General features: G+C 45.4%; 2 pseudogenes; one reads left to right on the top strand and one right to left on the bottom strand.

Annotated features, from left to right (window-relative positions):
• The window catches only part of LOC139235364 (zinc finger protein 229-like), a 239924-nt pseudogene that overhangs the window by 184324 nt on the left and 34790 nt on the right, over positions 1-20810 (top strand).
• LOC139235669 (probable G-protein coupled receptor 139) overlaps positions 1-20810 on the bottom strand; it is a 72005-nt pseudogene that overhangs the window by 47731 nt on the left and 3464 nt on the right.

Raw genomic sequence — 20810 nt, 5'->3', positions numbered from 1 at the left:
AATTTATATGCCTCTTCCCTGGATTTAACACTATCCTTAATTTCCTTTGTTAGCCACGGTTGAGCCACATTCCCCGTTTTATTTTTACTCCAGACAGGGAAATACAATTGTTGAAGTTCATCCATTTGATCTTTAAATGTTTGCCATGGCCTATCCACCTTCAACCCTTTAAGTATCATTCGCCAGTCTATTCTAGCAAATTCACGCCTCATACCATCGAAGTTATCTTTCCTTAAATTCAGGACCCTAGTCTCTGAATTAGCTGTGTCACTCGCCACCTTAATAAAGAATTCTACCTTATTATGGTCACTCTTTCCCAAGGGGCCTCGCACAACAAAATTGCTAATTGGTCCTTTCTCATTACACATCACCCAGTCTAGGATGGCCAGCCCTCTAGATGATCCCTCGATATACTGAGTGAGAAAACCATCCCTAATACGCTCGAGGAAATACTCCTCCACCATATTGCTACCTGTTTGGTTAGCACAATCTACATGTAAAGTAAAGTCGCCCTTGATAACAGCTGTATCTTTATGGCACGCATCCCTAATTTCTTGTTTGATGCTGTCCCCAACCTCACTACTACTGTCTGCTGATCTGTACACAACTCCACTTGCGTTTTCTTCCTTTGGTATTCCGCAGCTCCACCCATTCATATTCCACATCATCCAAGCTAATGTCGTTCCTTACTATTGCCTTAATTTCCTCTTTAACCAGCAACGCTACCCTACCACCTTTTCATTTCTGTCTATGCTTCCTGAATGTTGAATTCCCAGCCTTGGTCACCCTGGAGCCATGTCTCCGTGGTGTCAATTATTTCATATTCAGTAATTGCTGCTTGTGCAGTTAATTCGTCCAGCTTATTACGAATACTCCTCGCAATGAGGCACAGAACCTCCAGGCTTGTTATTTTAACACACGTTGACCCTTTAGAATTTTGCTGTAACGTGGCCCTATTTGATTTTTGCCGTGGGTTTCTCTGCCCTCCACCTTTACTTTTATTCTTTCACTTCTGCGCCCATTCTACTTCCCTCTGTCTCCCGTCACCCTGCCGTATTACTTTAAACCCTCCCCAGAAACGCTAGCATGCACTCCCCCTTGAACATTGGTTCTGGTCCTGCCCAGGTGCAGACCGTCCGGTTTCGTTCTGGTCCCACCTCCCGCAGAACCGGTTCCAAAGTCCCAGAACTTGAATCCCTCCCATCTGCACCACACGTCAAGCCACGTATTCATCTGAGCTATCCTGCGATTCCTGTTCCGACTAGCAGGTGGCGCTGGTAGCAATCCTGAGTTTGCGACCTTTGAAGTCCTACTTTTTAATTTAACTCCTAGCTCCCTGAATTCAGCTTGTTGGTCCTCAGACACATTCAACACGTAAAGATATACAGAGCTCTCTAAAGACATAGAGTGAGAGGCACTTCACAATCCCATTTCTTGGTCAGTTGAGAATGTGACAGAGTTACAGTTTCAACAGAAGGCATTAGGGTATCACTGAGCAGGATGGGAGAAAATTGGTGTTAAATTCAAGAGTTACCAGGAGTGGGGCTCGAACCCACGTAGCTATAAACCCATTGGATTTGAAATGCAACGACTTATACACTCGGCCATTCTGTCTCTGTGAGAATCTGGGCTTGAGCTCCACCCTCACAGACACACGCAGACACACAGCTTTTCAGTGAGCATTTCAGAATATTTATATAAAAGTAACATGGGGGCAACTCAGTACTCTTTATCGAATAATGCTGTCAGAACTTTCACATTCACCCGAGAGAGCAGATGGAGCTTCAATTTAACATTTCATCCGAAAGTCAACATCTTCAACAATGCAAAATTCCCCAAGTACGGCACTTGAGTGTCAACCAAGATTATATGCTCAAGTCTCAGGAGTGGGACTTGAAGTCGAAAATGCTGTCGCTGAAGCAAAGCCGATATCAAATGTCACAACCGTATTATTTTTCCCAAATCTTTTTTAAAAGTTCCAGGACATACCAAATTCATGGTGATGATATCCGCAGACAGTTGCGCATACACAGAGACATATACACAGATAGAAAGACACAGAGACACACACGCATACATAACCAAAAATATAGATGCACCAATGGACATACACAGAGTGCCTTAGACATATAGAGGGATAGACAGGCTGAATCACTGTCGCTAATTTCGCTGATTTTTGCGTTTTTCTATCCGTATGTATCGTGAATATTGCAGATTAATGAAAATGAGAATAACATGTCAGTGTTGAAAGGTGTGGGACGTTATTCCACCCAACTCAGGATCCGTTTTGCAGGGACCTGGTTAAAGTCTGAAATTGAATGAAAAATGCTGAAATCCGTAGTCGGCAGGATTCTAACCTGCGCGGGTAAACTCCAATTGATATCTAGTCCATCGCCTTAACCACTCGGCCACGATTACTGCGTCTGTGTGTTTTTAAATGTTACTAAGATATAACTCAATCATCCATCTCTCTGCATCAGAACACCACAGAGTCCTGAAAAAGTCTCCGTTTCCTAAAAATCTGGAAGAGCCAATATCGTCTTGCTGTATTTTTACTCTTCTATGTTGCTCTGGAACTTTTAAGATTAATCTATACCGAATAACAGAAGTACAATTCTACATTTCGAAAATGCTTCCTCCCGCATGACAGGTGGGGATACTCACGACTATACAAACGAGGTACTGACGGGTGTAGATTTTGAGACAGCAGGAATCGAGCTATGAAAAGAACTAGACACCATGAGAAAGAGACAGACACATTGAGAGACAGATACAAAAACAGGAACATGGAGAGACAGACAGCGAGCTAGAGAAATAGAGAGAGAGCAAGTGTGAGACTGAGAGGGATAGGCTGACTGAGTGAAACAAAGACTCAAACACACACATACACAGATATGTGTGTGTGTGTGCTCCATAATGAGAGGGAGGCAAAGAGTACAGGAAAGCCAGAGACAAAGACAAAGACATGGAAAAAGGGAGCGTCAAAGAGAGAGAGAGAGAGATAGTGAGAGGTGAGAGCGAGAGACAGAGATAAAAACAGAAAATGATGGAAATACTCAACAGGTTAGAGACAGGGTCGAACAGAGACAGGCAAAGAGAGACAGACAGGCAGAGACATAGACAGACAGTGCTGATGGGAAAGAGAGAGACAGTCAGACAGAGAGACTGAGAGAATCCCTTTGGAACAGAACTGGACACTGTGAGAAAGACACGGGCAGATTGAGAGATCAAGACAAACAGAAAAACAGGGAAAGACAGAGTGAGTCAGAGAGAGGCAGAGTGAGGGAGACAAAGACTCAAACACGCAAACACATGCACAGATCTCTAAAGAGACAGAGGTAGAGAGTGAGGCAGAGACTGAGAGACACAGATACATTTCACGATTCCATTTCTTTATCGGTTCAGAATGTCATAGAGTTACAGTAAAATGCAGATTCAACAGATTCTTACTGCAGTTGTACAGGGCCTTGGTGAGGCCTCACATTGAATATTGTGTTCAGTTTTGGTCTCATAATCTGAGGAAAGACGTTCTTGCTATTGAGGGATTGCAGCGAAGGTTCACCAGACTGATTCCCGGGATGGCTGGACTATCATATGAGGAGAGACTGGATCAACTGGATTTTTATATATTGGAGTTGAGAAGGATGAGAGGGGATTTCATAGAAACATAAAGATTCTGGCGGGACGGGACAGGTTAGATGCGGGTAGCTTGTTCCCGATTTTTGGGGAAGTCCAGAACCAGGGGACACAGCCTTAGGACAGCCATGTCTCCGTGGTGCCAATTATATCATATTCATTAATTGGTGCCTGTGCAGTTAATTCGTCCACCTTATTACGAATATTCCTCGCATGGAGGCACAGAGCCTTCAGGCTTGTCTTTTTAACACACTTTGTCCCTTTAGACTTTTGCTGTAATGTGGCCCTTTTTGAAAGGAATGACAAGGGTGTATGCGGTTACAGGAGGATGTGAGGGGAAACAAACATAATACGAGGGGAAGAGTGCATCCGCGATGGACCAGTATGAGATCAAAAAGAATGGAAATATAAGGGGAATATCTTTATCCATGTGCCGGAGAGAAGGGAGCCTAACTATATGCCCTCACCCAGTGGGAGACGGGAGCAAGGATAGCTGCGGGTTTGACAATACTATGGAAGGATGTGTCATGGGAATAAACCCTGCCCGAACCGAACCCACACATTACACCTATCATGGGCGAGGAGAATATTGTGTGGTAACTAGCCTGGGAACTTACGTTACTCCAAGACTGTCGGTGGCAGTGGGAAGAGCAAACATGACATGCCAGGAAAACAATGACATGAAATATAAGTGATGAGATTAAGCAAGGCATTGATGTTTACATGGAAGAGCAAGCACAATCAATTCACCTGTTACTTGAAGATTTAACTGAGCTCAAGAAATAACATTAAAAGATATTAAGAGCTGAAGGAGAAAGCTGAAGAACTGGACAGTGATATAAAGGATAACCTGAAAAACCCGCCTTGGTACTTGAGATTATACATCCCTGGATAAGGATCCTTTCCCATACCCTAGTGGCAGTAAAGATAGTAATAGCCTTGAGTTGGTTGGTGATGTTATGTAACAAGTGCAAAGACAGGCGAGGCTTACCCGAGTAAATTTACAAGATAGGGATTCGAATTATATCCCATGTGTTAGTCCTAGTGCAGCTGATAGTGGTGTTGATGCTCCTGGGAGACTGCACATGCAGATACAAGAGATGCAGGAAGAAGAGGTTGGCCAAGGCCCGTAACCAAGAACGCAGAAAGCCTTTGCTAGATCCAAAGAGGGTTAATCAAACAAAAAAAAACGGCATGAACACCTGATCTGAGTCGTGAGTGTCCCAATCCTATCGCCTGATCAACGAAACCGAGGCGGGAGATATAGGAAACAGGTTAGGATAAGGCAGTGAAAGGAAGATTGTTGTTCATGGTGGGATATTTTTAAGGTCTGGTCACCTGAAGCCTACGCAGTCCTCAAATTGATGTGGCATTTAATTGAGATAATAATGGTAGTGGAATGGACATGTATCGTGATCCAACTATATCTGATGTGTCAGATCAGAGAGATATACAACCACGTGGTTCTAGCCGAACAGCAAACAGCCTTGTTAATTATGTAATGTAGGCATGATAGGGAGGCGAATGATTTTGTAACGCGTTAGGGAAACAACCAAGACCCCCGAGCTTATGCACTGTATGTACAAAAAGAAATATAAATGGCGTGCCAATATCCCAGTGAAATGGTCAGGGGTAGTGTGTAAAGACTCCGCAAAAGATGGAACTACGAGCGATCCCAGGAATATGGACTTGATATCACCATTTCCAGCAGATGGCTCAGAACATATGTGTGATCAGCTGATTATTTAGAAATAATCAGGGATCAACAGGAGGGACTGAAAGGGCAGATTACAAATTGAAATTACAATTAATAATAACAATTGCGATGTTTTAAAATGGAGTTAAGAGGTCTTTAAAATGGATCCCACAGCCTGTTTTCAGACTGTGGGAACCATGTGTGGGATGCCTTCCACAGAGGAGCAGATGTTCCAATTCATAGACCAAAGGCCTTGGGAGCTGGGCACAGACACAGATAACATAGAATTTGAATTGTATAGCAAGATAAGAGTTAATTAAAAAGAATCATAACAACATGTATTTGGAATTGCCAATTAAGGCATATAGAAGCCAGATTGGAGGAAGCGCTGTACCAATCATGTATTAATCAATCAGCATGTATTAATTCGAACTTGCGTATTTACTTAATGCTATAATCTGAAACTGTATAAAGTAATATGTCTCTGGCTCTATCTTCGAGCATTCCTTCAGGGATAGCTCCCCTGCCGGCTTGTATTAATAAAACCTGCATTTACTTTAAGGCTAACAGAATCCTAGTGGTGGGTTGAAGTTAACCCTAACAACGTTAGAGAGATCGGGAGAGGTGGAGGGGCTCGAAGAGGTTAGAGAGCGAGGGAGGGGTGTAGGGCTGGAGGAGGTTACAGAGATAGGGAAGGGTGTAGGGCTGGAGGAGGTTACAATTATAGGGAGAGGTGTAGGGGCTCAAGGAGGTTAGAGTGATAGGGAGAGGTGTAGGGCTGGAGGATGTTACAGAGATAGGGACGGGTGTAGGGTCTGGAGGAGGTTACAGAGATAGGTAGGGGTGTAGGGACTGGAGGAGGTTACAGAGATAGGGAAGGGTGTCGGGACTGGAGAAGGTTACAGAGAGAGGGAAAGTTGTAGGGGCTGGAGGAGGTTACAGAGATAGGGAGGGGCGGGGCCATCGAGGGGTTTGAACAGGAAGCTGAGAATTTTAAAATCAGCGCCTCACTGGGGCTGAGGAGGGGGGAGAAATGCAAGAAAACAACCCCCTCACTACCTACCCTGCACTAACCCCCATCATCTGTTACATCACCTGGAGTTCCAGCGACACTCCTCCCCCTCTCTCTTGGTGTTTATTTACTCACTGCCTCACTCAAAACTTATCTCCCATTGACAGTCCATGTGAGAGCCCTCGTTGTCCCAGAATTGCTCCCCGTGGACACCGACTGACCTTTCCACTGCCTCCGCCACCCTTCTCCTGTTGCGTGACGGCCGTCAAATTCAAGTTGTGTTTCAGTCAGCAAGCAAAAGATCGGGGCGGCGGGGGGGGGGTGGGGTGAGGGTTCATATAAATTGAAACACGTGGTGGGCCGGAGGAAGAGGCTTGCGGGACCGTGTTCGGCCCGCGGGCCGTATGTTTGACACCCCTGATCTATACTGTCAAACCCTGTAAGAATTTTTATGTTTTAAAATGAGATCACCTCTCATTCTTCTAACCTGTACAGAATATAGGCCTAGTCTACTCAATCTCTCCTCACAGGACAAGCCCTCCATCCCAGGTATCAGTCTGGCGAACCTTCGTTGCCATCCTCAATGGTAAGTACATCCTTCCTTAGGTAAGCAATCATAACTGTACACAATACTCCAGGTGTCGTCTAAGCAGGGTCCTATATAATTGCAGTAAGATGTCTCTGAGCAAGTTATTATTTAAATGGATAAAGATTGCAATGTGCCGCAAAACAGCAGGCCCTGGGGTTACTTGTGCATGAAACACTAAAGGATAGTATGCAGGTACAGCAAGTGAACAGGAAGGCCAATTGTTTTTTGACCTTTTTTGCAAAGGGGATGGAGTATAAAAGCGGGGAAGTCTTGCTGCAGCTATAGAAGGTTTTGGTGAGGCCACACCTGGAATACTGAATGCAGTTTTGGTTTCCATATTTAGGAAAGAATATAATTGCTTTGGAGGCAGTTCAGAGAATGTTCACTAGGTTGATATAAGGGATCAGCAGGTTGAATTATGAGGAAAGGTTGAGTAGTTTTGGCCTCTACTCATTGGAATTCAGAAGAATGAGAGGTGATCTTATCGAAACGTATAAGATGGGGGGAGACTGGAACTAGAGGGCATGATCTTAGAAGAAGGGGCTGCCCATTTAAAACAGATGAGGAGGAATTTCTTCTCTAAGAGGGTTGTAAACCTGTCGAACTCGCTGCCTCAGAGAACTGTGGAAGCTGGGATATTGAATAAACTTGAGACAGAAATAGTTTTTTAAATGATAAGGGGATAAGGGGTTATGGAGAGCTCGTGGGTAAGTGGAGCTGAGTCTATGATCAGATCAGCCATGATCTCATTGAATGGCGGAGCAGGCTCGAGGGGCCGTATGGCCTACTCCAGTTCCTATTTCTTATGTTCCTGTTCTTATGTTTACTATTATCCTCAACTCCTCTTGTAATAAAGGCCGACATACCATTTGTTTTCTTAATTGCTTGCTGTGCCTGCATGTTAACTTTCAGTGATTCGTGTACAAGGACACCAAGGTCCCTCTGAACACCAACATTTCCCAATCTCTCACCATTTCAAGTAGCTGTTTCCAGTCCACTTTGGCTAAACCACATCTCAGTTCAGTAAAATTGGCTTTCCCCCAATTGAGAACTTTTATTCCTGGTCTATCTTTGTCCTTTTCCATAACTACCCTAAATCTAAGAGAATTACGATCAATAGCACCAATGCTCTCCCACTGATACCCCTTCCACCTGCCCAGCTTCAATCCCTAATATTATGTCCAGAACTTCCCCCTCTCTTGCTGGGCTTGCTACATACTGGCTAAAAGGTTCAGCTAGTTGCTGACCCCTCTGCGAAGGGAAATAGGTCCTTCCTATCCACTCTATCTAGGTCCCTCATAATTTTCTACACCTCATTAAAGTCTGCCCTCAGCCTCCTCTGTTCCAAAGAAAACAAACTGTTAAGAGGATTGGTGGGCTGGAGAAGGTTACAGAGATAGGGATGGGTGAGACCCTGGAGAGATTTGAACACGAGAATGTGTATTTTAAAGGTTGATGCCACCAGCCATCTCGGCCAGCACAGAATGTAAATCACTACCAACAGGAAGGATGTTACTTTTACTACTATAAATGCATAATGAGAGGAAATCAATCTCTGTCCCTTTAACTAACAGCGACATGAAAAGAGGGAATGAATGACCTTTAAATACCTGGTACACTTGGAACTGAAGTGTCTGAAACTCATAATAGGAACTCATAAATGGAAATAAAATACTGACAGATGTTAAACTGTTTTGTTGACAAAGGAAATCTCAATTTAACTTTTAAAAGATAAATTGTTTAACAGATGTTGAAACATACTTACCCGATGGGCCGACTCAGGATCCACCCATCAAGCACCGTGATTTGTTGCAGAACACGCTGCTCCCTCGGCACTCCGGCCTCTGACATCTCTTCCTGTTGGTTTCCAGGACAATCAATCACCACTCGCCAACATTACGCTGCCAGATTAAGTTGTGGGGCTCGGAGGAAGAAATAAAATGAGGCCGTGAATCTGAGTTAAGAAATAAAATTAGAAAAGCATGATTAAATGAACAAGGAGAGACAATATAAACGAAAGGGTACAATCCTAAAGGGGATGCATGAACAGTGAGACCTGCGGGTATATGTGGACAAATCGCTGAAGGTGGCAGGACAGGTTGGGAAAGCAGTTAAAAAAGCTTGCAGGATCCTGGGCATCACAGAGTACAAAAGCAAGGAGGTTATGATGATCCTTTGTAAAACACTGGTTCGGTCTCAACTGGATCATTGTGTCCAATTCTGGGCACCGCAGATTCGGATGTGATGGCCTTAGAGAGGGTGCAGAAAAGATTGACAAGAATGATTCACGAGAATAGGGACTTCAGTTCCGTGGATTGACTGGAGAAGCTGGGGTTGTTCTCCTTGGAGCAGAGAAGGTTGCGAGGAGAATTGATCGAGGTGTTCAAAATCATGAGGGGTCCAGACAGAGTAGATTGAGAGATACTGTTCCAATTGGTGGACGGGTCGAGAACCAGAGGAGACGGATTTAAAGTGGATGAGAAGAAGAACCAAAGACAATGGAAGAAAAATCTATTTTATGCAGTGAGTCGTTAGGATCTGGAATGCACGGCCTGAAAGGGTGGTGGAGGCAGACTCAATCACAGCTTTAAAAAGGGAATTGGATAAGTATCTGAAAGAAAACATTTGCAGGACCGGTGGGAAAGGGCGGGGCAGTGAGACTGGTTGGGAGCCGGCAAGGGCTCGACGAGCCGAATGGCCTTTCGTGCTGTAACCATTCTTTGATTGTGTGAGCAGAACTACTCTGTTCCCTGACTCAATCTAAAGCCTTCCTGATTGTGAACAACTCTGTTAAACCTGTCTACCTCAGCCTTAAATATATTCAATGACCCAGCCTCCACAGCTCTCTGGGGCAGAGAATTCCACAGATTACAACCCTCTGAGAGAAGAAATTCCTCCTCATCTTAGTTTTAAATGGTCTGAGGAGAAAAGCTGCATTTGTAAATAGAACATGATTTACTGGGATTGCTTTGGGCACTGAACCATGTTCATTCTGGCAGCTCTTGTTTGTTTCCGATTATCTTAATAACCCCTATATATGGGCTGGAGATTAATATCTTGTATAAATGTTGAACAAATTATCTTCGTTTCAAAAACAGTGTGTCGACTTTTTGATTGCTCCATGATCAGAGGAGACTAATTGATGTTCTGTTACTGACTGTTCCATTTTTGTGCTTTTTCTTAATCTAACTTACATCACTTCTCACCTAGTTCACCTTCTATTATATCAAACCCCAAACTTGTTCCGTTTGAGTACACGAGTTGTCGTTGTAATAGACTTAACTGCAGTTTAAACTCAGCTGGAGTCCTTTGAACCGCCCCTTTATTGAACTGTCTTGCATAAGATTTGAAATCCGTAACTTTCTGTAACCTGGTTTTGGAACCGATTGAATTTTAAAATGCATCCACACATTTTGCACGTGATAGCCTGTGAAATATTCTGATATTTGTAATTGTCATTGCCACAAACTCAGCTCTCTAGCCACCGACTCAATCCCTCTCCCCAACTTGTGTCTGTGCCTGAACCGGACTGTTTGCAACCTTGGTGCCATACTTAACCCTGAAGTATGTTTTTGACCACATATCCACAGCATAATTATGAATACATATTTCCACCTCTGTAACATCGCCGTTGCCTCAGCTCATCCGCTGCTGACCCGTCATCCCTGCCTTTGTTACTTCTGGACTTGACTATTCCAACGCATTCCTGCCACATTCTCACCTGCATAAACTTGAGTTGATCCAAAATTCGGTTGCCCATGCCCTAACTCTCACCAAGTCCAGCTCACCCATCAGCCCTGTGCTCGCTGAACTACATTGGCTTCTGGTTCAGCAACGCCTTGCTTTCAAAATTCTAATACATTTTCAAAACTCTCCATGGCCTCGCCCCTCCCTAGCTCTGTAAACTGGTCCAGCCCCAACCAGCACCACACCGCCCCCCCCCCTCCCACCCATGAGATATCTGTCTTCCTGAGCATCCCTGATTATAATTGTTCAACCATTGATGGCTTTGGTGGCTGTGCCTTCTGTTGCCAAGGCCCCAAGTTCTGGAAAACCCAGCCTAAACATTTCTGTCTAACCCGTGCTGTACCTGCCCTGGCAGTTCTTGATTGGATAGTGTAGAGCAAGCTTTTCTCTCCATCTACTCCGTGTTGCATCTTTCCACGGAGTGTTTGATAGGAGAGTGTAGGGTGAGCTTTACTCAGTATCTAACCCGTGTTGTTCCTCCCCTGGGTGTGTTTGATGGATAGTATTGGGGGAGCTTTACATTGTATGTAACCCGTGCTATACCTGCGCTGGGAGTGTTTGATGGGGCAGTGTTGCAAGAGTTGTACTCTCTATCTAATCCATGCCGTAACTGCGATGCGAGTATTTGATGGATTAGTATATGGGGAGCTTTACTCTCTGACTAACCCCTGCTGTGCCTATTGTGCGAGTGTTTGATGGGACAGTGTAGAGGGAGATTAACTCTGTATCTAACCAATGTTGTACCTACCCTGGGAGTGTTTGGGACAGGCTAGAGGGAGATTTAACCTTCAATAAACAAAGCTGTATCTGCCTGGGAATGTGTGGTGAGACATTGTAGAGGGAGTTTTACTCTGCATCTAACCTGTGTTATCATCATCATCATCATAGACAGTCCCTCAGAATCGACGAAGAGTTGCTTCCACACCTGAAGTGAGTTATTTTGGGCTGAACAGTCTAATACGAGAGCCACAGACTCTGTCGCAGGTGGGACAGATAGCTGTTGAAGGAAGGGGTGGGTGGGACCGATTTGCAGCACGCTCTTTCCACTGCTTGCAATTGTTTTCTGCATGCTCTTGCCGATTAAACTCCCGGATACACTTCCTTCACTTAGGGTGGTCTTTGGCCAGGGACTCCCAGATATCAGTGGTGATCTCACACTTTATCAGGGAGGCTTTGAGGGTGTCCTTGTAACGTATCTGCTGCCCACCTTTGGCTCATTTTCCGTGAAGAAGTTCCGCATAGAGGACTTGCTTTGGGAGTCTCGTGTCTGGCATGCGAACTATGTGGTCTGCGTAGCGGAGCTAATCGAGTGTGGTCAGTGCTTCAATGCTGTGGACGTTAGCCTGGTCTAGGACGCTGATGTTGGTGTGCCTGTACTGCCAGGTGATTTGTAGGATTTTGCGGGAACATTGTTGGTGATATATCTCCAGCGAGAAAAAGTGTCTACTGTACATTGTCCATGCCTCTGAGACATACAGGAGGGCGGGTATTACGACAGCCCTGTAGACCATGAGCTTGGTTGTACCTGCCCAGGGAATGGTTAATGAGACAGTGAAGAGGAAACTTTACTCTGTCTCCAACCCACGCTGTATCTGTTCTGGGAGTGTTTGATAAGAACATAAGAACATAAGAATTAGGAACAGGAGTAGGACATCTAGCCCCTCGAGCCTGCTCCGCCATTCAACAACATCATGGCTGATCTGGCCGTGGACTCAGCTCCACTTACCCGCCCGCTCCCCATAACTCTTAATTCCCTTATTGGTTAAAAATCTATCTATCTGTGATTTGAATACATTCAATGAGCTAGCCTCAACTGCTTCCTTGGGCAAAGACTTCCACAGATTCACAAACCTCTGTGCGAAAAAATTCCTTCTCAACTCGGTTTTAAATTGGCTCCCCCGTATTTTGAGGCTGTGCCCCCTAGTTCTCGTCTCCCCGACCAGTGGAAACAACCTCTCTGCCTCTATCTTGTCTATCCCTTTCATGATTTTAAATGTTTCTATAAGATCATCCCTCATCCTTCTGAACTCCAACGAGTAAAGACCCAGTCTACTCAATCTATCATCATAAGGTAAACCCCTCATCTCCGGAATCAGCCTAGTGAATCGTCTCTGTACCCCCTCCAAAGCTAGTATATCCTTCCTTAAGTAAGGTGACCAAAACTGCACGCTGTACTCCAGATACGGCTTCACCAATACTCGATAAAGTTGCAGCATGACCTCCCTGCTTTTTTACTCCATCCCTCTCGAAATGAAGGCCAACATTCCATTCGCCTTCCTGATTACCTGCTGCACCTGCAAACTAACTTTTTGGGGATTCAAGCACCTGGACCCCCAGGTCCCTTTGCACCGTAGCATGTTGTAATTTCTCCCCATTCAAATAATATTCCCTTTTACTGTTTTTTTTCCAAGATGGATGACCTCACATTTTCCGACATTGTATTCCATCTGCCAAACCTTAGCCCATTCGCTTAACCTATCTAAATCTCTTTGCAGCCTCTCTGTGTCGTCTACACAACCCGCTTTCCCACTAATCTTTGTGTCATCTGCAAATTTTGTTACACTACACTCTGTCCACTCTTCCAGGCCATCTATGTATATTGTAAACAGTTGTGATCCCAGCACCGATCCCTGTGGCACACCACTAACCACCGATTTCCAACCCGAAAAGGACCCATTTATCCCTACTCTCTGCTTTTTGTTCGCCAGCCAATTCTTGATCCATGCGAATACATTTCTTCTGACTCCGTGTACCTCTAACTTCTGCAGTCACCTTTTGTGTGGCACCTTATCCTTTTGGAAATCTAAATATACCACATCCATCGGTACACCTCTATCCACCATGCCCGTTATATCCCCAAATAATTATAGTAGATTAGTTAAACATGATTTCCCCTTCATGAATCCATGTTGCATCTGCTTGATTGCACTATTCCTATCTAGATGTCCCGCTATTTCTTCCTTAATGATAGCTTCAAGCATTTTCCCCACTACAGATGTTAAATTAACCGGCCTATAGTTACCTGCCATTTCTCTGCCCCCTTTCTTAAACAGAGGCGTTACATTAGCTGCTTTCCAATCCGCTGGTACCTCCCCAGAGCCCAGAGAATTTTGGTAGATTATAATGAATGCTCCTGCTGTAACTTCCGCCATCTCTTTTAATACCCTGGGATGCATTTCATCAGGACCAGGGGACTTGTCTACCTTGAGTCCCATTAGCCTGTCCAGCACTACCCTCTTAGTGATAGAGATTATCTCAAGGTCCTCCCTTCCCACATTCCCGTGACCAGCAATTTTTGGCATAGTTTTTGTGTCTTCCACTGTGAAAACCGAAGCAAAATAATTGTTTCAGGTCTCAGCCATTTCCACATTTCCCATTATTAAATCCCCTTCTCATCTTCGAATGGACCAACATTTACTTTAGTCCCTCTTTTCCGTTTTATATATCTGTGAAAGCTTTTACTATCCGTTTATATGTTTTGTGCAAGTTTACTTTTGTAATCTATCTTTCCTTTATTTATTGCTTTCTTAGTCATTCTTTGCTGTCGGTTAAACTGTTCCCAATCTTGTAGTTTCCCACTAACCTTGGCCACCTTATGAGCATTGGTTTTTAATTTGATACTCTCCTTTATTTCCTTGGTTATCCATGGCTGGTCATCCCTTCTCTTTCCGCCCTTCTTTTTCACTGGAATATAATTTTGCTGAGCACTGTGAAATAGCTCCTTAAAAGTCCTCCACTGTTCCTCAATTGTGCCACCGTTTAGCTGTGTTTCCAGTCTACTTTAGCCAACTCTGCCCTCATCCCACTGTAGTCCCCTTTGTTTAAGCATTGTACGCTTGTTTGAGACACAACTTCCTCACCCTCAATCTGTATTACAAATTCAACCATACTGTGATCACTCATTCCGAGAGGATCTGTTACGAGGAGATCGTTTATTATTCCTGCCTCATTACACAGGACCAGATTAAAGATAGCTTTCTCCCTTGCAGGTTCTGGAACATACTGTTCCGAGAAGAAATCCCGTATGCATTCTATGAATTCCTCCTCAAGGCTACCCTGTGCGATTTGATTTGACCAATCGATATGTAGGTTAAAATCTCCATGATTACTGCCGTTCCTTTTTCACATGCCTCCATTATTCCCTTGATTATTGTCCGCCCCACCATGAAGTTATTATTTGCGGGCCTATAAACTACGCACACCAGTGACTTTTTTCCCCTTACTATCTCTAATCTCCACCCACAATGATTCAACATTTTGTTCATGAGAGCCAATATCGTCTCTCACAACTGGCCTGATATCATCCTTTATTAACAGAGCTACCCCAGCTCCTTTCACTTCTTGTCTATCTTTCCGAATTGTCAGATACCCCTGTATGTTTAATTCCCAGTCTTGGCCCCCCTGCAACCACATTTCTGTAATGGCCACCAAATCATCCCCATTTGTAATGATTTGTGCCGTCAACTCATTTATTTTATTTCGAATGCTGTATGCGTTTAGGTAGAGTGTTTTAATAATAGTTTTTGAACCATAATTTTTAGTTTTGACCCCTCCTGCAGCCCCTTTATATTTATAAATATTGTCCCTTCCTATCACCTTGTGGTTTACTCTTACCCCAGTGCTGCTCTGCTCTGTTGCCTCCTGCCTTTTGCATTCTTTCTTGGGGTCTTGTTCATCTGAGTTCTCCCCCACTCTAACTAGCTCAGAGCCCTCTCTTGGTTCCGAATACTCCTCGCATTGAGGCACCGAGCTTTCATGCTTGCCTTTTTATTACAGTGGGACAGTGTAGAGGGAGCTTTACTCTGTATCTCACCCGTGCTGCACCTGTACCGCGAATATCCGCTGGAACAGTATAGAGGGATATTTTCTCTAGATCTAACAGATCTGTATCGGCCCTGGAATGGCTGAGACAAGTTAGAGGGAGATGTAGTCTGTATCTAACCTGTGCTGTACTTGCACTGGAAACGTTTGGTGTAACAGCATAGAGTGAGTTTTATTCTATATTTAACCTGTTCAGTTCAGAAAAAGTAATGTGATTGAGTACTGTAGACGTGAGTAATTGTGACCTGTCTCTTTATTCTAACTTCAGAGTGCACGTACAACATGGAAGGTCTGCTTATATACAGTGCTCCCAAGGGAAGCTGGGATCCCTTGGGACTCCAACAGATACGGCCTATTGTGGTGGTAGAATTCTGGTTACATAGGGTTGCACACATAACATCACTCCCTCCCAAAGTCAATAGTACACTTATTTGCAAGCTGAGATGATCTGGGGCTTTTCGCTCCTGAGTCGATCGTCTCAGTACAAATACAGGTGCAGGTGAGTTGGTTGGTTCTTCGCTGGACTGCTGCGCAGATGAACTTGCTGGGCTGCTGGGGATGATGAGTTCAGCTTCGTGGTCTACCATGGTGTTGGCTGCCACTTGTGTGTGCGTCGGAGGGTCGAAGTTGGTTGCTTGTGGCTGTCTGTGAATCGCAGTTTGGTTTGGTCCAAATGCTTTCTGCAAGTTATTCCATTTGCGAGTTTGACCTGAAACACCCTCCTCCCTTCTTTGGCTATGACAGTGCCAGCAAGCTATTTGGGACCATGTCCATAGTTGAGTACAAATACAGGGTCATTGACTTCAATATTGCGTTACAAATTTGTGCGATCACGGTACATGCTTTATTGATGCTGCCTGCCCTCGACTTGATCATGGAGATCAGGGTGAACGAGAGAAAGCCTTGTTTTGAGCACCCTTTTCAGGAGCAGCTCAGCTGGGGAACCCCGGTGAAAGAATGGTGTCTGGTGCAGTGGCAGAGCAGGAGTCGGGACAGGTGGGTCTGCAGGGATTCTTTTGACAGGTGTTTCAAGCTTTGTTTGATGGTTTGGACTGCACGTTCTCTCTGGTGATTGGATGCGGGCTTGAACGGGGCAGTTGTGATGTGCTTGATCCCATTGTGTGTCATGAATTCCTTGGATTCAGCGCTGGTGAAGCACGGCCCATTGTCGCTGACAAGGACATCAGGCTGGCCGTGCGTGGCTCGTAGGTTTTCGAGGGTGGCAGTGGACGTGCTTCCAGACATTATTACACACTCAATCCAGTTGGAATAAAAATCCACAAGAACGAAGAACATTTTGCCTAGAAATGGGCCAGCAAAGTCAGCGTGGATCCTAGACCACGGTTTGGAGGGCCATGACCACAAACTTGGGTGCACTGGGTGCATTGCTCAGTTACGAGCAAGTGGTGCATTGGTACACGCAAGACTCCAAATCTGAGTCGATATCGGGCCACCTGTATGGACATTTCGTCTTTACGCTGCTGGAACAGCTTGATCTCTTCATGCATCTCCGCTGGGATGCTGGACCAACTCCCATGGAGGACACAGTTTTTACAAGGGACAGTAAAGGATCCTGGCTGGTCCAGGTCCTCATCTGGCGGCCGTAACGGGTGACTTTTCATTTTCAAATGCATCCATCACAAAGAGCAAGTCTGCAGGCTGTGCCATTTCCACCCCGGTGGTGGGAAAAGTAGCCGACTGAAGGCATCAGTGCAGTTCTCTGTGCCTGGCCAGTGATGAATTACATACTTATATGCATACAGCGTGAGCACCCATCTTTCGATGCGAGCAGAAGTATTGGTTTTAATACCTTTGCTCTCTGTGAATAGCGATATGAGCGGCTTATGGTGAGTTTCTAAATCGAACTAAAGCCGAAACAGATACTGGTGTATTTTTTCATCCCGTAAACGTATGCCAGAGCTTCTTTTTCAATCATGCTGTCGGTTATTTCGGCCTTGGACAAACTCCTGGACGCATAGGCGACCGGTTGCAATGTTCCCAATTCGTTTGCTTATTGTAACACACGCCCGACCCCGTACAAAGATGCATCGCAAGCTAGCACTAAACGTTTACATGGATCATACAGGACAAGCAGTTTGTTGGAACATAACAGATTTCGGGCTTTCTCAAAATCAGTCTCTTTTGATCTTCCCCCATGCCTAATAATCTCCCTTGGACAGCCAAATGTATAGAGGTTCTAGCAAGGTGCTCAACCCGGGTAGGAAATTACCAAAATAATTGAGGAGCCCAGGAACGACCGCAGCTCCCTCACATTCTATGGTCTCGGTGCGTTCTTGATGGCCTCTGTCTTGGCGTCAGTGCGCCTGGTGCCATCTGCCACGATTCTTCTGCCTAAGAACTCGACCTTTGGCGCCCGGAAAGCACACTTCGAGCGTGTCAACCTGAGTCCCACATGATCTAGCCGACTTGGAACCTCTTCCACGTTCTGCATGTGCTCGATGGTGTCCCGACCTGTGACCAGTATATCATCCTGGAAAATCACGATGTGCAGCACCGACTTTAGCAGACTCTCCATGTCCCTTTGAAAAATAGCCGCGATCGATCGAATTCCAAACGGGCATCTAATGCAGATGGACAGACCTATGTGCGTGTTGATGCAGGTGAGGCCTTTTTATGATTCCGCCAGCTCCTGCGTCATGTAGGCCGAGGTCAGGTCAAACTTGGTAAATATCTTTCCTCCTGCCAGTGTCGCAAATAGATTGTCTGCCTTGGGTTGCTGGTACTGGTCCTGCAGCGAAAAATGCTTAATCATTAATTTATGGTCCCCGCATATGCTGACCGTGACATCACCCTTGAAAACCAGAAAAATCTGACTATCCCACTCGTTGAACTCCACCAGTGCGATGATGTCCTCTCATTGCAGCCTGTCTAACTCGATCTCTACTTTCTCTCGCATCATATATGTCACTGCCCGTGCCTTGTGATGGATCGGTCATGTACTGGGAATCAAATGGATCTGCACCTTCGCCTCAAGAAACTTCCGATCCCTGGCTCAAACACCGATGGAAACTTGCTCAGAACCTGGGCACATGAGGCGTCATCGATGGATGAAAGCGCTCGGATGTCATCCCAGTTCCAGCGAAATTTTCTCAGCCAGCTTCTGCCGAACAGTGTGGGGCCATCTCCTGACACGATCCTTAGTGGTAGTTCGTGTACTGTTCCATCATAAGAGACTTTTAATATGCTGTGCTGTCAATTATAGGGATCAGCTCTTTCGTGCACGTTTTCAGCTTGGTGTGAATGGGGCTCAGCTTGGGCCTGTCGAAGGCCGTTTTCTCATGATGGACTGACTCGCACCCATGTCCAATTCTATGGATACTGGAATTCCGTTCAGTTCAACATTTAACATGATCGGTGGACATTTCGTGGTGAAGGTGTGTACCCCATACACATCTGCCTCCTCGGGTTGAGTCTCTAGTTCAGTTTGATCCACCATGGATCAGTCTTCCACTGCAATGTGGTGCTTTGCAGTGTTTGCAGCTCATCTGCACATTCGCTGGAGGTGTCCCATTGTTCCACAGCCTTTGCACGCATAGTGTTTGAAGCTGCATTGATGGGCTCGATGATCACCTCCGCAGTGCCAACAAGCTGTTAACTGCCTCGCATTAATGCTTGATGGCAGACTCTGAGTCATCTGAGATCATGCAGCTGCAGGCGTGTACATTCTGCCATATGCATTCCTGCCTGAAAACGATGTTACTTTGTGTACAGTACTTGCCGAAACATCTGATTGCTGAGAAATTTGTTTGGTGTTATCGCTGGTGGACATAAATGCCTCGGCTATCATTATGGCTTTGCTTAGGTGCAGTGTTTCAACAGTCAATAGATTGCGAAGGATATCCTCATGGCCAATGCCAAGCACAAAAAATCTCTTAGCATTTACTCCCGGCATCCATCAAATTCACAATGTCCTGCAAGATGCCTTATTTCGCCGACGTAGCTCGCCACTTCCTGGCCTTCAGACCGTTGACATGTGTAAAATCGATACCTTGCCATCAGAATGCTCTCCTTCGGATTTAGGTGCTCCTGGACCAGCGTACACAGTTCTTCATGCGATTTGGTTGATGGTTTCACCGGAGCAAGAAAATTCTTCATGAGGCCATAGGTTGTTGCCCCGCAGAGAGTGAGGAGGATCGCCCTTTGTTTGGCAGCATTCACATTCCCTGCCAGTTGGCCATGAAGTATTAGTCGAGTCGCTGCATGAAGACATCCCAATCGTCCCCTTCTGAGAATTTCTCCAGGATACCAACAGTTCTCTGCATTTTTGCATGATGTTTCGTTATCTCGTCGCCAATTGTTATGTCCAGAATAAAGTAATGTGATTGAGTACTGTAGACATGAGGAAGTGTGATCTTGGTCTCTTTTTTTCTAACTCCAGAGTGCACGTACAGCATGGGGGGCCTGCTTGTATACAATGCTCCCAAGCGATGCTGGGATCCCTTGGGACTCCAACAGATATGCCCTCTGATGGCGGTAGATTGCTGGTTTCATCAGGTTGCATACATAACATAACCCATGTTGTACTTGCCCTGGGAATGTCTGATGGGACAGTGTAGAGGGAGCTTTAATCTGTATCTACTCCATGTCCGTTGTACTCCGTAGAGGATGAAATCCACATTGTGACTCCAGGAGGAGCTCCTCAGCCACAGGGGAAGACGGTTGAGGAGGATTCTAGCGATGACTTTCCCAGTGGCTTGTAACAGGGAGACTTATCTGTAATTGCCACAGTCGGACTTGTCTCCTTTGTTAAAGATGGTCACGATTACTGCATCTCTGAGATCTCCAGGCATGCTCTCCTCCTTCCAGATGAGAGAGATGAGGTCACGCATTCATGCCAATATTGCCTCTCCACCATACTTTAGTGCCTCAGTGGGGATTCCATCTGCTCCCATTGCCTTGTTGTTCTTGAGCTGGCGGATGGCCTTTTCTATCTCATGCAGGGCTGAGGTTTTGCTGAGATGTTGGCGGGTAGCATGCTGCTGGATGGAGTCGAGGACACTCGAGTCAGAGCCAGAGTCTCGGTTAAGGACATCTTCGAAGTGCTCCTTCCAGCGAGTCCTGACGGCCTCAGTGTCCTTGATGAGTGTTTCCTCATCCTTGGCCAGCAGTGGAGTGGTGCCTTGGGTGCTTGGGCCATAAGTGGCCTTGACTGCGATGAAGAATCCTCGCACATCATGGCTGTCGGCCAGCTGCTGAGCCTCCTTTAATTTCTCCACCCACTATCGATGCTTTATGTCACAGGTTTTTTTCTTGGACCTCTGCCTTAAGCCGTCTGTAATGCTGCTTTG

This window comes from Pristiophorus japonicus, chromosome 23 (genome assembly GCF_044704955.1).
Source record: "Pristiophorus japonicus isolate sPriJap1 chromosome 23, sPriJap1.hap1, whole genome shotgun sequence".
In the NCBI taxonomy this organism is placed as follows: Eukaryota; Metazoa; Chordata; class Chondrichthyes; family Pristiophoridae; genus Pristiophorus; species Pristiophorus japonicus.
The sequence above is the reverse complement of the archived record's forward strand: the minus strand, read 5'-3'. Positions and strand labels throughout refer to the sequence as shown.